Source organism: Cornus florida, unplaced genomic scaffold (genome assembly GCF_030987335.1).
Source record: "Cornus florida cultivar Cherokee Brave unplaced genomic scaffold, ASM3098733v1 CherokeeBrave_3.0.0_Hap2_Chr10, whole genome shotgun sequence".
NCBI classification, from domain to species: domain Eukaryota; kingdom Viridiplantae; phylum Streptophyta; class Magnoliopsida; order Cornales; family Cornaceae; genus Cornus; species Cornus florida.
This window is the reverse complement of record NW_026775580.1, coordinates 73712417-73730241: the sequence shown is the minus strand read 5'-3', so window position 1 is coordinate 73730241 and position 17825 is coordinate 73712417.

The window sequence follows — 17825 nt, the reverse complement described above, 5'->3', positions numbered from 1 at the left end:
AAAAATAAATATTGAAGTAAACCCATACGGAGATTGTCCTGTTGCACTTAAATCCAATCAATTATGGAATTAGTTGTACTTAATTCTATAATCAAATGTCTTGAATAAAGTGTGTTTACTCTTTTGAAAATGTGTACTTAATTACATAATTAAGTGTGTTGATTCTCTATCGAGAATTAATTGTTTTGGATGTAATGAATTTAAAAGAAGAATTGAGTGTATTTAAATCTTAAAATATATATTGCATTGAAAATATGAACTGATTGTATTGAAAAGGTAGAAATTTGCAATTGACTTCCGTAAGAAAGGATTAAACCCATATGGAGATAATCCTGTTGCAGTTAAATTCAATCAATTGTGGAATTAATGGTGCTTAATTCTGTAATCAAATGTCTTGAATAAAGTGTGTTTACTCTGGCATTTTTGTTTTTTGAAAACATGTGTTTTTAATTACATAATTATGTGTGTTGAATTCTTAATCACGAATTAATTGCAATGGATATAATGAATTGAAAAGTGGAACTGAGTGTGCCAAATTATTAAAATATACCTTGTGTTAGAAATATGAACTAATTGTATTGAAATGGAAGAAACATGCAATTGACTTCAGGTAAAAATGGAAATTTGGAACTAATTATTTAAGGAAAATGCTAATTTCGACTACCACTGTTCACCCGACATTAGCCCACAAACACTTGTCAAAAGCACATTGGTGCAGCTAGGCACTTTACTCTCTCAGTTCTTTCAATTCTCTCATCTTTTCTCCCTTCTCTCTCCTGCTCGGTTTCTAAGCCAGTCAACGTTCCCGTAGCCAAGCCAAAAGTGAATTCCTCTGTCCCTTGTCTGACATTTGATAGTTAGAAAATGTCGTAATTGCCAACGTCTCCCCTCTCAATCTCTCGCCCGGGTGAAAAAACAAAAAGGTGCAAGACCACTGAATGGAGATTCCAAGCCGAGTGACTCATTTTCCATCCCTTGTGACTAGTAAAATTGGTTCTGGTCCGGCAATGGGTGGGCCGGAACTACAAGGACGTATGGCGATCTATTGTTTGGATCTGGTCAGGCACGGAATCAATGAAGGCCTAGGGGGCACGTGGCCCCTGAGTTGGCCCACATTCTATAATATATGTATGAAAAAAATTATATAGTGCCCCCCTCAATTTTGTAGTTTTTAAAATTATATTTTTATTTTTTTCTTTATTTTCTCTTTTACTCATCAAATTTCTTAATAGAAAAAGTCAAAATTTGGTTCCTCAATTGAAACTTTTTAATTTTTTTCTTTTTAAAGTTGTCTCATTTTTCTTTCCCTTTTATTTTTCTACTTCTACTCTTAAAATTCTTCTTTTAAACGTACATATTTGAATAATTTTCTTCTTTTTTGTCTTTTGAATTTTATAGTTGTTATATATATAAATGCTGCCAAAAAAAAAAATACGGACTCCCGGACTTGAAATCCTGGCTTCGTCACTGGATCTAGTGTCATCGATTTCGCCAGACCACTGTCGTCCGCTGTCGTATTCGCAGCAAGCACGACCATTCAGCGTCACGCCCAACCACTGTCGTCTACCGCCAGTAAGGATGAGTCCACCAAGGACAGCCACTGCCGAATAACAATGCTGAAGAAGGAGCGCGTGGACGCGACTAGATCTACTTATAGGAGTGTGTGGGCACGTGTCACTTCCGGTGAATCTCTGAAACTGCCGTTCTTCGTTGTTGCTGCCATTGACTTGCCTTGGGTCACCGGTTCTGGTTACCCTGTTTTTCCATCTGCCAAATCAGTCCGCACCGTTGCCGCATCACCGCCACCAACGTCGATATATTCTCTCCGTCCAAGTGTCTCTGTACTCCGCTGCATGTCTCATCCGCAAGCCGTCGCTAGAACAAATGGTCTCTGTAGCTCACCGGAGATGATGGATCTCGGGATGTTTGTCTTTGGTTTCTTCTTAGTTGGCGCCATTTCTTGTACTGTGGTGTCTTATGGAGATAGAAGATGGCAATGTGGACAATCACGTAGATGAGTTGGTGAATGTCGGGTGAAGAATAGTCGGGCAGTGTAGCACCGCTCATTATTTAAATATCAAACACGAAACAAAGTAATGAAACAAATACAAAGTTGACAATAATTTGAAAGGAGTAGTCGGTTACGAATTGACTGGGGTAACAATGGATGGGAATTTAAAAACAATGTGTTTAGATAATGAAAATCATGAACATCATGAAAGTTCTTTCATAAAAATCATGAAAAGCGTGGCAGCATTCTATTTGCCACATTTTTCATTTTTTTTCTTTTTTATTTAGATATATATATATTTGGAAAGTTTTTATTCCTTCTTTGAAAATAGAGTAGATACAATTTTATTTAGAGAGCACATCTCTCTTTATGTCTAGGAGGAAAATAATATAATACACATGCATAAGAAGTGATAGAGAGGACTAGTTGTGAAATGGGGTTTTTAGTTAGAGAAATGATTATTATTCTATGAATATAACCTTGCTTTCAAAAGTTAAAATTTAGGGGTCCACGCTTAGAGTTCAAATCAACCCAACATTCTGTAGAAGAGTTCAAATCAACCCAACATGCATAATGTGTCGCAAATAAGGTTGTTTTCATTCTATTTATCATTTATAGCTTCTTGATAAAGAATCCTATGCGTACACAGCAACATGAGTACCGCAACAAAAGGCTGTGATCCTTCATGTGGGTGATTGTAACAGTAGAGGTTCCCGGAATTATATTCTCATCTAGCTAAATAAAAAAGTTGAAAAATTAGTTCACAAGACAATAAATATGTATTTATGTAACCATTCTTACTAATAAATACATAAAAATAAAAAAGTTACCGAGGATTTAATTTCACGCAAAGAATATTTTACAATAAACTTATTGTTTCTTTTTCAAAGCTGCCAAGAATGTAATTTTATCTAATTATACACGTTAATGATAGTTCTTTATTCACTTTCAAGTATTAATTCAAGTTTTATTTTAATCACCTTGCAAAAATGTGGCTGAGGATTTAAGTATATAATTGAATACGTTGGATGTATAAGTATATATATCTCACATACAACTACAAAAATTCTGGTAGCAATTTTATTTGTTGGTAAAATAAAAAAATAAAATAAAAAAATAATAATAATAATAAAAATGTTGCCATAGCTACTTGGCAACATTTATTTACTTCGGATATGGCTTAGCGGTTTAGTCGTTAGACTTTAGAGCTTAGCAAGCCCAAGGTTTTGGGTTCGAGTCTCGTTGGATGTTCTTTGTGATTAGCCTCCGCTACCCGTGCAATAATTTATCCGGCCCGGGTGGGGAGGCGCCCTTCCGAGGATTAGTCGGATTGTTGAGGGGCTCTAAGGATTCGTGCCATCCCGGACACCCCGGGTTAATCAAAGAAAGAAAAATATATATATTTATAGACAGCATTTATATTTGATGTCATGGCTTGTGTCACGATATGCAGCAACTATGAAAAATGACAATTTTTTATTTTTTATTTTTTTATAAAGGTTATAACAATATATTTAAATGGAGCAAATTTTTTTAAAAAAAATTAAGTTCTTATAATTAAGGCCAATCCATTCATAAACCAAATGTACTAACCAAATGAATTCAATGGACAACAAAGTCAAATAAAAAAAATGAGTTACAATGCATTTATAAGTGTAACTATGTCTCAATAACAAGGAAAATAAAAGAATTTTTAATGTTTAAAATCCAGGATTTGCATCAAATCCTTAAAAAAAAAAAAAAAAGAAAGAAAAAAAGAAAGAAAGAGAGAGACTCCATGTATCATTCTTGTTATCATCCAAGTATCATCATTCTCTACATACAAGCAGATATAAATAACGTATTAGAAACCAACAATTAGTATTTGAATTAATACAAGCAACAATTATGCATCAAATAAGTCCCAAATAGGCTTATAAGTTTTATATCAGGTCAAATTGGGCAGCCAAAAGGGCCAAAGTACATTGATTTATATATAACTAAAAACTATACATCATACCACATCCCATCAGTCTCAGCAAACCTTGGTCGATATGAAAATTAACGTTCAATGTAGCACTTATAACTACCAAACCACATCCCATCACCGTTCACTCTCACACACCAGCGCGCACACAGTACCATCCAACAATAGGGACTGCAGAGGACAGATTATCAAGGCTGCACTATGTTTCTTCCCTTTCACAACAACATAAAGTACATAATGGACTCTTAAATGGGGATACAGAACCATATTTACTGAAAATATTATTTGGAGCAACCCTCACAGACGCACACATACAGCCATGACACCCAATCGATTGTATCCAGTAAATGGCAGGCTTTCATTCACTCTCCTTTCCAAATATCATTACTCTTATATTCCAATCGAGAGAAACATCATAATAAGAGACCGAAACATATTTAGCTATTTGATGCACTGAAGTGAGACTCACATAAGTCACACATATATATATGCATCACTTTTTTTCTTTTCTTTCATTCTTTTTTAATCAAACAACTAACTTCATCCAGTTTTGTTTTGAGATAATTCCATAAAAATGGGGTTTAGGGGGTCAAAGGACAAAAGAATGAAGTCAAAATCAAGTTTTCCAAATTAATGGAATTTTATGTAAGTCTGACGTGGACATGAAAAATTACTATACATTATCTTTTTATTCCCAAAATAACATTTTATTATTGTTATGAAATTATGCTATTAAACCTCCCAAATCTAGAGAGAGAAGAGAAATACATCTACACTCTCCTTCTCCAGCAACTCCTCTTTCCTCAAACTCCCAAATCACACCGTGAAAATCACTGTAAAAAGAATGAAGTCAAAATCCACTTTTCTGTTCATTTTCTTTATAAATTATCAATTCTCAATGTAATTTCCTTTCTAATCTCAATGTAATTTCCTTTCTAACTCTGATTTCTTCCTTTATTTTACTTATTTATTTTTAATTTCCATTCTAAGTTCTCGATGTAATTTCCTTTCTAACTTTGATTTCCCTCTCTATTTATTTCTATTTTTTTTATTTATTTTAATGTAATTTTTTTATTAAAATAATGAAGTTTCACAATTATTAAAATAAATTTACTAAACAAATAAAATTGCCATTTAAAGCGACACTATTAAATATTACCATCTTTGATTCTCTCTATTCTCTCTCACTACCATTGCCAAATTCAAGATCTTCACAGTGTAGATATATAAAAATAAATAAGTAAAATAGAGGGGAAAATCAAAGTTAGAAAGAAAATTAATTAAGAACTGATGCTTTATAAAGAAATGAACAGAGTGATTTTGACAGTGTCTTTAGGGAGTTTGAGAAAAGATAATAGAATGATATTTTGGAAATAAAAAAGATGATGTATAGTAATTTTTCATGTCTTTGTCAAACTTTCATAAAATTCCATTAATTTGAAAAACTGAATTTCGACTTCATTCTTTTGTCTTTTGACCCACAAAACTCCATTTTTATGAAATTATCCCTTTTGTTTTGTTTTCCCTTGTTTATTTTTATTTGCAAATAATATTCCAATGCCATAATAATCCTTCACCCTAGTAGAAATTATATCGGAAAAGCTATGGAAGAATTCAAATCGAATTAAATGATATTGTTAGATAATTATCCAACTACACTCTATTCACATAGTAAATGTTATGAGAATAATGAATTTTGACATATGTAGCAAATTCAACCATACTCTGCTATTATTTTGGCATATATTGTGAAGTACATATATTTAGGGGAATTTTCCTAATTTAGGCATTGTTGCCAGCCCCTGAAAGCACTAAACCATGCACAATTTTATTAACATACTAATATTTTTGCATGTATTGTGTAATTTAGGAGTATTTTCTTTATTTAGGCAGTGTTGCCAGACCCTGTAAGCACCTTATCATGTATAAATAGAGATAAAGAGGGAGGAGAAAAAAGCAGAGTGATTTTGGAAAGAGTCTCCAATACAAGATTAGTCGAGCCTCCAATAAAAGATTAATCTTTATGGCGGTCTTGTGTAGAATCACCATTCTTCTCTTTCTTCTCTCTCTCTTATTTATTCATGGGTATGCACACAAACGTGCTCCAAATGCAGGAAAGGCGGTAAAACCAAATCCTGCTGGTGCAGCTAAAAACCCAGATCCATTAAACCCCAATGGAGGCCCTGCGGGTGCAGCTAAAAAAGCTGGTGCTCCTGTTGCGGCTAAAAAACCAGCTCCTGCTGTTGCAACTAAAAAGAAGAAGTAAACCTGTTGCACTTAAATCCAATCAATTATGGAATTAGTTGTGCTTAATTCTATAATCAAATGTCTTGAATAAAATGTGTACTCTTTTGATTGTGTTTACTCTTTTGATTTTTTAAAATGTGTACTTAATTACATAATTAAGTGTGTTGAATTCTCTATGGAGAAAATTATTTTGGATGTAATGAATTGAAAAGAAGTAAACCCACATGGATAAAAAAAAATTTCTGGCAATCAAAAAGTATCCACAATAAATAAGTTATTTCATACACACATATATATATGTACATCGAGAGGAACAACAACTATATACCACTGATTTGGAAACAATTCTGCATATTCTGGCACATAGCCGAAAGTGTTCTGGGATCGGTGATCCGCCTACACCGCCTTGGAACTCATCAAGCTAGTGGGGTTGAATAAAACGAAGAATTGAGTAGAACTATAGCAAAATTTATTACTCTAATGAATATATATTATGTGTTGAGCTGTGACTCTGATGAAAATATTGTTGAACGTACTTTTTTCAGTGAAATCTCTTCTGAGTAAGGTGGTGATGAAGTAGGTAGTTAATTTAGTGAAACTGAGTTAACTGATGATGACCCAGAGGTGAATGAATACATTAACTAGCTTGCTTGATTTTTGTGATTGATTAATGAACAATGCTTGGGTCCAACCCAGGTTGGATGAACTTCATCTAACATGCTAATGTGGCCCAATAGATCTAAAACAAGTGTCCAAAAGTAAAAATTAGGATTTAAAACACATATCCAAAAGCAAAAGATAGGCAATGCCCAATTTAATTTTATAATTAATAAATTTTAACACTTGTCGCAATTTTATTGGCCACATTAGTATGTTGGATGAAGTTAGCAATGATTAATTACACATAAAATTAAGAACAATGCTTGCTTAGGCCGTATAAGTAGGAATGTTCTAATACTGACATGGATCAATAAAAATGACATGTGAAATTTTTTTTTTAAATAATTAATAAAAATTGTTTAGATCTTTTTGCGGATCATCCAAAAAGAAAGATTTTTTTTTCCTTAATGCATTTGACATTTTCTATTCCAAACCCTTCATATTTCAATCCGTTACCGAAGAAACTAAACAATTAGCCCAAACATAGTAAATTTACCAAAATTGTAAGATTCCAATTATCAATATCGGAGTTTAAGGAAATCAATTTGGCTTCAGATTACAACAAGTGGTGATAAATTTTAAAATTTTGGATGCCACGAGAGTTATAAGTATTTATTAATTGGTTAGCCTCGAGTCATTCGGGAGATAGAGTAGTAACAAAGATGGCATGCAATGAATGTGGTGGCTTGAATCATCTCTAAAGATTGGATATAAAAATTTAGGGTTTGAGAATAGAGGAGGTGGCAAGTAGTGGAGGTGGTGGAGGTCGGTTGGCGGAAGAGAGGATTAATATTAGGGTTTCAAAATTGGGGGAGATGGTGGGCATCAATCGGGATTTGGTGGAAAGAAAGAAGAAATAAGTTAAAGAAAGGGAGAGCCCACTACCAGGTCTCACAGATACGTGAGAGAAAATCATCTTCCTTTTTGGGTGACCAATGAAAAGTTACGAATGATTTTGATTTAATTTTTTAATTTTTTTATTTTGAAACATGTCCTGTTGTTATTGGTCCATATCAACATCAGAAAGAGTGTGACATTATGAATTTTCACAAACCCGGATAATCAATGCGATTCAAAAGTTGACCTGATAACGAATCCAGAATGCAGAAACGGAAAGAAGAACAAATGCAGAAGCAAGAGGTGAAAATAGACCAAATATGCCCCAAGGGCAAAATGGTAATTTCATGTGCAAACAAAGTCTCAAGAGATGTAAGTCATCCCTAAGGCACAAACATGGCTTCCCATGAAGTCACGAACTTAAAAGAAAACAAAAATGCGGAAGCGAAGTTTTAAAAATGGACAAGTTTAACCCTAGGGGCAAAATTATAATTTTTAGAAAGTTGTGGGTACTACCGAGTACACCATTGGATAGATAACGAAAAATTAATAAAGTTAGACTCAAGAATCACTTGATTCAGAGTCCGAACGAAGGAGAAAGAGCAAAAACAAAATGAGCGTCGTCGCAGCTGAGGGACGCACCAGCAATGAACGGTACCCGGGCAGAAAATGCTGAAGATCGTGTACCATTTTGAGGCACTAAAATATGTTTTTTGGAAAAATATGAAGAAGAAACCCCCCTTAAAATAATTTTTCCAAACTGACCATGTCGAAAGGAAATTTTATTTTTTACCTGAAATACCAAAAATACCCTTGAGATCACACTTTTTTTTTCTTGAAGAAGTGCGACCAGGAAATCAGATTTGACGCGGGGTTTTGGAGGCTGAGACGACATTTTTTAGAAAAAAAGTTGTGAAGAAACCCCTCCTAAAATCACATTTTCTAAATGACCATGTCAAGACTGGAATTTATTTTTGAATAAAAATTCCCAAAATGCTCCTAAACCAAATTTTGCGAAAAATGTAAAAATAAAGGCAATCAAGTGTTCAAATGACTAAATATGAAGTTGTGGGCTAAACAATTGTGCACACAAACATAATATATATAATAAAATGCATCCCAATGGTCCATGACCTCAAAACACACCATATGCAAAATATAACATGCTTGAACCCCAAAAATCATAAAAAACAAAAATAAAATAAAAAACATAAAAAATAAAAGGTAAAGCATGATGTTCTTGGCCCTTGGCCTCATCACATACATGTCAAATAGGTCTTAAAGGATACATTTAGATACTTATTACATATCCCAAATAGAAGCTGCAAGTTTTGACATAATAAACTCAAAATAAAGCAAAATCATGCTAATAAGTGCATGAATAGAAATACGCTAACTCATTAAGCCGCAAGCAAGCTTCAAGGATGTTGTGCATCCCTAAAGCATGGTTCTTTACTTGAAAAATGTCCCAAACAACGAGGGTGAGTAAACAAGCTATTCGTAGGAAATGAACATGCGTATAACCTAAAGTTTTGCAAGTCCTTATAAGTTGATATAAATCAATCCATGTGGTTCATGCCACTTTATATCTATATCCAATGTGAGACGAAGGGAGCATCCTAAGTTACATTAGAAAATCCACATCATAAACCACAATATATAAGTAACTAAACAACATTGAACATCAAATGTCAAATAACAAAATATAAATTCGCAAAGTCAACAACTTGGAATTTAAAATGTGAAATCAAACAAGTGGAATTTTGGATGTCGCGCCGAAATAAAACTGACACCAAGCATCATTTGGGTTACTAGCCCGTAGGTACTTGCCCCTAAGTGCGCACAAAAATAGAGGGCTCTCAAATCCCCGTGCTAGAGCCAAGCTCTAGCCATAGTCAAACTTACGACATTCCCAAGCTTCCAAAATCAACAAATAGTGCACAACAAGTATATATATACACATATACTAAATGCACTTAATCAAATATCATACACAATCAAATTGTGAAAACACACAAGACATGCCCTAGGTCGTCAACTACCATGACATGTAACATAATAGGCCTTGAAAACATCAAAGGTGCAAATAAATTATGTTTTCATTAAATGGAAGCTAATAAAATAAAAATTAATAATTAATTCCTCTAGGTTGCAAAACATCTCCAAATGACATGAAATTAACACATAATAAGCAACATATCATGAAGAACTCTAATATCAAATCAAAAGTCTAATTAAGCCACTAAAACACTTAAATTAATTTTTAATTAACTTAATTAATTAAAAATCTCTAGATTTCAAAAGTTATCTAAAAATTCCAAAAATAATATATGATGAACTACAAGTCATGGGCTCTCCAAATATCATATTATTAATTAAATCTAAGCATGTGTCAACTATAAAATTAAATCATCATTTAATTAAAACAAAAAATATTTCTAGATCTAAACTTTAAACATGCATACAAGTTATATAAATCTCAAAAATATGTAAAACACTAAGATTATAAACATGAAACACCCCCTACCTCACTTGAGATGAAAATCTCAAATCCCATCAAAATTAAACTCCACAAAATGCGACGAAACTTCGGGATTTTGGCGGGGACAACAAGGAGCAAGAAACCTTCAAGAAACAAGACCTTAATCCAAGCTTGAACTCTCAGCCCAAAAATCAAAGTGCGACAAATCAAAAACTGATCGGATAGAAATGACCGCGTCATCGAGAAGATAAAAAAAACAAGTATAAACCACGAAGATGAAAATTAAAGAGGAAATAGATGAAAAGAGGAGAGAGAGAAGGCAGCCTCCAAGTTCTAGAGATGGTGGTTGTTGCAGCTACTTTAGGAAATAAAAAGTTAGAGATGCTTTCTCTCTCATCCATTAACCCTAAATAGGTCAAAAAGGTATCTTGAACAGTCCGAACGCGTCCCGTTCGGGTCCAAAAAGTGAAATCTGTGAAGACGAGCTCAAATGCCGATGGTCTGTGAAAAATTTTTGAAATGGAATTCTAAGGTCAACGGAAGAAACGGGGTTGAAAACCGAGTCCCAAGCGAGGAGATATGCTCCGGACAAAATCGACGACTAACGGGGTTCGAAAATTCAAAATAAATGAAATAAAAATACAAAAAATATTCTGAAAGTGCCAGAGTCCATAAAAAGTGAAAATAAACCCCTCATGAAAGTTTAAATCCAAAACGAGAAACTTTTCTGAAAACTTTCCATAATTACATAAATGCCCCTCCACTAGGTAACTGAAAAAGTGAATTTCTCAAAAAGCCCAAAATAAAGTGCCATTCAAAAGTTACAATTAAAAGAACTTTAAATACAAAATTTCATTAAAAGATAATTACAAAAAATACCCCAAGTAAAGAAAACAATTTTCAAGAATCTTTACATTTATACCCCTACGGGCAAAAGTAAACATCTAGCATGCTTTTCTACAAAAGTAAAAATGTGGATCATACATAAATCAAGTAAAATGAATGCATGCAAGGTCAGAATCAAATCCGACCACGACCCGATAGGTTACGCAAAATGAAAAGATAGTGAAGAAGTGACGGAAAAATAAAATTCGAAAAAAGAAATCAACAGAAAAAAAATTATCCGTAAAATTTGAGAGAATGAAAAATTAGGAAAATGACCGGGTCATTACAAGGAGAGCCCGGCTTATGCGGCCTAAAGTAAGCTTTTTCCTAAAATTAAACATCTATAATTACAAAGTAAAAGGGTGAAGCGCAAAAAAACACTCATGTAGTTTGAAAAATGTGCAAATAACACCACTTACATTCAAATATCACTCCTGTAGTATGAAAAGTGAGCAAATAAAGGCTTCTGACCTCCTAAAATGGCATGTGCAAAACATGTGACTAAAAAAGGCCCTTTAATACCTATACTACCCTTTTAGACTTTCCAAACTACCCCTCACTCATTTTTATATATAATACCCTTATTCAATATATTTTCTCCCTCTATAAATACTCTATCTATATTTAATATATTTTCTCTCTCCTCTCTAACAACTCTTTCTCTCAAGGTTGTTAAAATCGGGATTCTAAGTAGAATCGTTTTGGATTCCGTAGAATCGAAATCGTAGAATCGGATCGTAAATTGTAAGATTTTATCAAATTAATAAAAATACAATTCAAACTAACTTTTTCAACAAAAATTATTTTCAAAATAAATAAAAAATAAGCCAAACACACAAATATATATATATATATATATATATATAAAAGAATAATTTCATATAAAATTATTAACAAATTCTTTTAAAATTTAATTTATTTAGTTTTTGGAATGTAAGACAAATTTTATATAAATCTAAATATTACATTGGGCTTCAAAAACTTAAAGTTTGCAAAGCCCGTTTGGCCCAGCTGTATAACAGAACAAATAGAGCCCAAGAGAAGTACAAGGCCCAAGACCAATCTTTTTTAGGAAAGTCTCAACTTGCCCATCTGTAGAGAGTGAAATTCCCCAGCCCGCGCAGACGAACTGAAGAGACCAAAATTCCCCTGTTGCAATTCCACAGCGGCAATGGCAGCGGCAGCTCCTATTGTCTTTTTCAAGTAAGCTCTCTTAGCCTCTTGTTCCCTCTCTCCTCCTCCTCTGCTTCTTCTTCACCAAAACCCTAGCATTCTTTTTGTCCTCGGCATCTTTTCTCTTCTCAGAGTTGTGCTAGAGGACGCGAAAGAGATGGAATTATTGCACTGTGGTAATTGATTTAGGGTTTCTTCACAACTTTTAAACCCAAAACAAGGCCGTAATCATGGATAATTCAGAATCGTTGGAATCGTATAAAACCGTACGATTCCACGGTTTTACGTACGATTCCGGCGATTCAACTCACGATTCTGCCAAAGCCGCGATTTTCCTGCGATTCGGATCGATTTGGGCATTTGGATCGTAAAATCGCACGATTCTACGAGTTGGAATCGCGATTTTAACAACCATGCTTTCTCTCTCTAATTGCCCTTCACTTTTATAAATTTATAATTAAATATTTCATATATTACATACAAACTAAATATATATATATGTACATATAGACACATATATATGCCCTTAATTATTTAGTATATTTTCTATCTCTATAAATACTCTACCCATATTTAACATATTTTCTTTCTTCTCCGTAACAACTCTTTCTCTCTAATTACTCCCCACTCTAATATAATTAAATATTTCATATATTACATACAAATATAATTTACAAAAGAAATAATGTAATACCCCTAGTTTTCAAAAGGATAAAATGGGAATATTTTGGTTTGTTTTTTATTTTTATTTAAATTATTGGACTTATTTGTTATTTGGTTAAATTAGTTGATTTATTATTATTTGTGTGTATTTAATTTAATTGTTGTATTGTAATTGTTTATGTATGTTAAATTAATTATTTATCTGTTTAATGTTAATTGGCTGTGTTGCTTTAACTATTTAATTTTGCTTTAATTTAATTGTGTTTTTTACTTAAACGTAGGATTAAAGACGTATGTTTTAATAGGACTTATTTGGTATATATTTTTTTGTATGGTTATATAGGATTAGGGTTTTCTTTTATATAGATAAATAAACCGACTTATAGTTAGCTAGGAATTGGAATTAGGTCTTAGTAAGTGCCTATATATATAATCTCATATGTCTGTTAGGGTTAGGAAAACAAAACCCTTTTTACGTATTGTGAGATAGAGAGATACAGAGACATGTAATGGGTGTTTGAGGGAAAAATAGTGGGGCGCTTGAAACTGATAGAACCACCAGATGGGATTTCAGCCATGGACTGTGGGTTGAACCAAGGAAGGATAGGAGTGTTGTTCGTATGAGGAACCAAGGAGGAAGCAAATAAGTTAGAACAGTGCGGGATCGCCGAAAAATTTAGGAAGACGGTGTAGGGATTTTAATTCAAAAATCTCAAAGGCAAGTTTCATTCTGTCTCCTTCCTATAAACTTGTGTTCTGTGCATTCTATATAGTCTCCAGGGATTAATTCAACCTTTAAAACTAATAGTTGATGCATGTTATATTAGACTGTAACCTGTTTTACGTTTAAATAACTGAAATTGGGTTTTTCTCAAACTGTGTTGTTTTTGATATAAACTTCTGTCAATCAAGTTCAAAATAGAATTTAAAAAGTTTCTATGATTGTTGGGACTTGTATTGAACCTTAAGAACTTTAAGGAAACTTGGAGCAGAGGAGTGGTCTTCGCCGAAAGCGAAGAAGATAAACAGAGGAAAAGAAAATTGTTTCGGTTGAAGCTTTGTTAATAAATTCATATTGGAATATGTAGGGTTTCTAGGACTTTAGGAACTTGAATAGAACCCTAGGAATGTTAAAAAGATTTGGGATAGGACATTGGGCTTCGCCGGAAGAGTAGACGACAACCGGACGAAGCAGAAACGAAGTAGTGAAGCAGAGAGGGGCTCTCAGGGGTGAGAGCCGGCTCCCGAATGGTAGGAGCCGGCTCCCATGAAGAGTGTGACACCCCTCGATTCTAGAGCCACGGGTGATCAAGTCTGAGCACAGATCCGAAGGATATCAAACAATTAATATTTAATCGAACACAGAATACAAAATGAATTTAAGAAATAATAATAAGCTGAAGGAATACTAAATTAAAAATCCTCAAATATAACTATTTAAACTCTGACAATCCAAACTTCATAAGTTTACAACTCGGGAATCCATCTCCACTGGACCCCTAATAAAAATCCAAACCGAGCGAAAATAAATAACTGAAGATAAAAGCCCAAATCGAATATCAGGAAAGAAGTCCTACATCGTCGGTAGAATGAAAGATTGTCTCTGCTCAGCTCGAACAAGCTCTATGACCTTAACCATCCAACACCTGAAAAATAATAAGTGGGTCAGGCCCCCTAGCAAGTTCTATACTACTACTACCCAAGCAGAGACCCGATACTCATGTACATCCTAACCAATCCAACAATAGCTAATAGTCCGTAGATAAATATATATATATATAATCACACTACAGGACTCTCACTGGACTACAGGCCTGTCTCAACCTGACTAGTAGGCACCATGCGAAAACGCACCCAAAGGTGGACATGACTACCTAGCCCTAGCAGGGTACACATCCAACCATCATAGCCAGTTATGCATCCCAATGCATATACGCTCCCTAACCAACGACTCTGAGTCTCAGGCTCATATCGTGGCATCATAAAAATATATTTAAATTCAATTCCAAACCAAAGTGTCACTCAACTATTTATTGATTTGACACAGAAGACAGGTAGGACTTAACTTTTGTAGTTAATCCATCCCTTAATCCAGAGTAGGTAGGACTTAGCATTTTTTTGAGCTAATCCCCCTAGTATGACACCGTCCCATACCGGTGCATACAAACCATCCATCCAGTATTGATAATATATATATAATGGCATAGCATATCAATATCAACATATCCAATCACAAGCTTAATAAGAATGTTTAACTAGCATGCTTGTTCAATACATCCAGTACCTGATTCTCTAACAAGTTTTAAATGCAGAGAATAAATATAATCACCCTGTAACTCACAACAAGCATAATAATAATAACAGAATTAACATGCTTATTGATACCAACTCCACAACATCCAATAAGTTGATATAAAGAACTCTTTGTAAACATCAACTAACTTCTGATTATATGATAACAAAATTTATATAAACTGACCTGTTTAAACTCATACCATTGTTACATGATTTAACTATAAACCCCTAATTCAATTGCTAACTTAGAATTTAACAACTTGAATCGTCTGCAAAATCTTAACCATGTAAACTTCCTTAAAAGTGACTTACTGACACTTATTCCGATTATAATCATTCTGTAATCTAATATGCTTAATTTAAATCACAGAAACATGATTAAACAATATTCTCATTCCCAGACAAAATTGCAACTCATAGGGTTATGCACTTAAAATCCTCTGCCTCCAAAACAGTCCACAAGTTCACTTGAAAATACAACGGTTTAAAACTACCGACCTCTTTGTAATTTATTATGTATTAGCACACCCTCAAAATTTTAATAGGACTTAGATGCTACTGGAACATCCTTGCATAGTTCCTAATAGCATCTGAAAACACCAAATTCTGAAACCCGTAGCCAAAACCATCACTGAAAATGCTAAAAACTGAAAACCGTTGAAGGAGCTGGCTCCACACAAAGTGGAGCCGCCTCCACTACCAAGTAGTGCCGGCTCTACTACAAAGTTGAGCCTGCTCTACTTGAAATAGAGCAGGCTCCTTCCCCTGTGCGTCGTTTTTCCAATCCCGGCGGTGTCCGGCTGTGTTGATCCTCCAAATCAAATTTCTTGCTGATTAAAATTAAGTCCTTGGGTGTTCAAAAGTTAATTAACTTCCTTGATTAAGAATCACATTCAGTGGAAACAAGAATTAAACAGAATAATCTAAAAACGCTTAACATGTACCTAAAAGAAAACATACTGTTCAACTTCTTCTCCAACTCCGGCAACTTGGTTCCTCTAACCCACATTTCCTATGGATTAAAACTAAGTCCCAAAGGGCTCTAAAGTTGTTTAAGTTCATTACTTATTATTCAAAACCACATGAAACAAGAATTTCGCAAAACCGTTTCTAAGTGGATTAAAACCCCTACAAGAACACATACTGTTCAAATTTGTTTAATCTTTTAAACCCACTTTCTTTCCAGTTTAAAACTAAAACCCAAGATGCTCCCGAGTAATTTCCATTCATTATTCATTAATTAAATTCAATTTGAAATAAGAATTAAACACAAACAGTTTAAAAAGGAACAAAACACACATAAAGGAAAACATACTGTTATGAAGCAATTTACGTGTAAAGCAATTTAATTTAATCTTTATTTCATTCTGAGACTGTATTAGGGATGCAAAGAACACAGGTCAAAGAGATAGAGTTAGTTATAGAACTTGCCTTACACCGACGGTTCTTCACAAGTTCTCCGGTAACCTCTCTGTTTGCTCTTTCTTTCTCTGTCCCTCTATGCCTCCTTACATTTTTGTTTAATTGTTTCTCTAAACCCTAAACCACCGTAATGAGCCTATTTATAAACTTAAACTTTAAACCCTAATCCATGTATAATACAGCCCATAAGCAAACCTAGGTTATACACTGTCGGCTGTCAATGCAAACTATAAACCCCGTGAAACTATATTCACGTGAAAACCAATTTAAATTTAATTTAACTTAAAACAATTTAATTACACCACATTAATTCCTCATTTATATTAAATTCATAAATTCAATGTAACATAAACAAAGAAGTAAATTAAGTCAAATTATCATAAGCAAAGAAGTAAATTAAAACCATTAGAGAAAATAAAACAATTAACTTAAAGTAAATCCCTAATTAAATAAAGTAAATCAATTAAATTTAAAAATGCAATTAAATAAATTCCAAAACTATCCTTCTAAAAATTAGGGATATTACATTCTTCCCCCCTAACAAAAGGAATTCCGTCCTCGGAATTCACTCTTATTTTCTTCCAAAAATTTAGGAAACTGCGAGCGAATGACGTCCCCTTGTTCCCATGTAGACTCAGCCTCATTGTGATGACTCTATTGGACACGAACTAAAAGAACAACCTTATTATGAAAGATTTAATCCCGACAATCGACGATACGACACAATAGCTCCAAATAAGTTGCATCCGGCTGCAACTCAACCTCCCCAACATCGATATACTGATACCGATCTGTATCTCGCAGGAATTTCCACAACATGGAACACATTGTGCACACGATCCAAATTATCTGGAAGTGCCAACCGATAAGCATCAGCTCCAACTCGATCCAGAATCATGAATGGACCGATAAATCACGGAGATAACTTCACTTCCTTCCAAAAACGCATTACTCCCCTCATAGGAGACACTTTGAGTATAACTTGATCCCCAACCTGAAACCCCAAAGCACGAGTGCGACGATCCGCATAAGTCTGCTACCTACTCTAGGTAGTACGCATGCGATCCCTATTAAGAGTGATCTTCTCAGAAGTATCCTTGATGAACTCTAGACCCAAGAATCTTCTTGCACCAACCTCCATCCAACAAATAGATGATCGACACGGTCGGCCGTAAAAAGCCGCA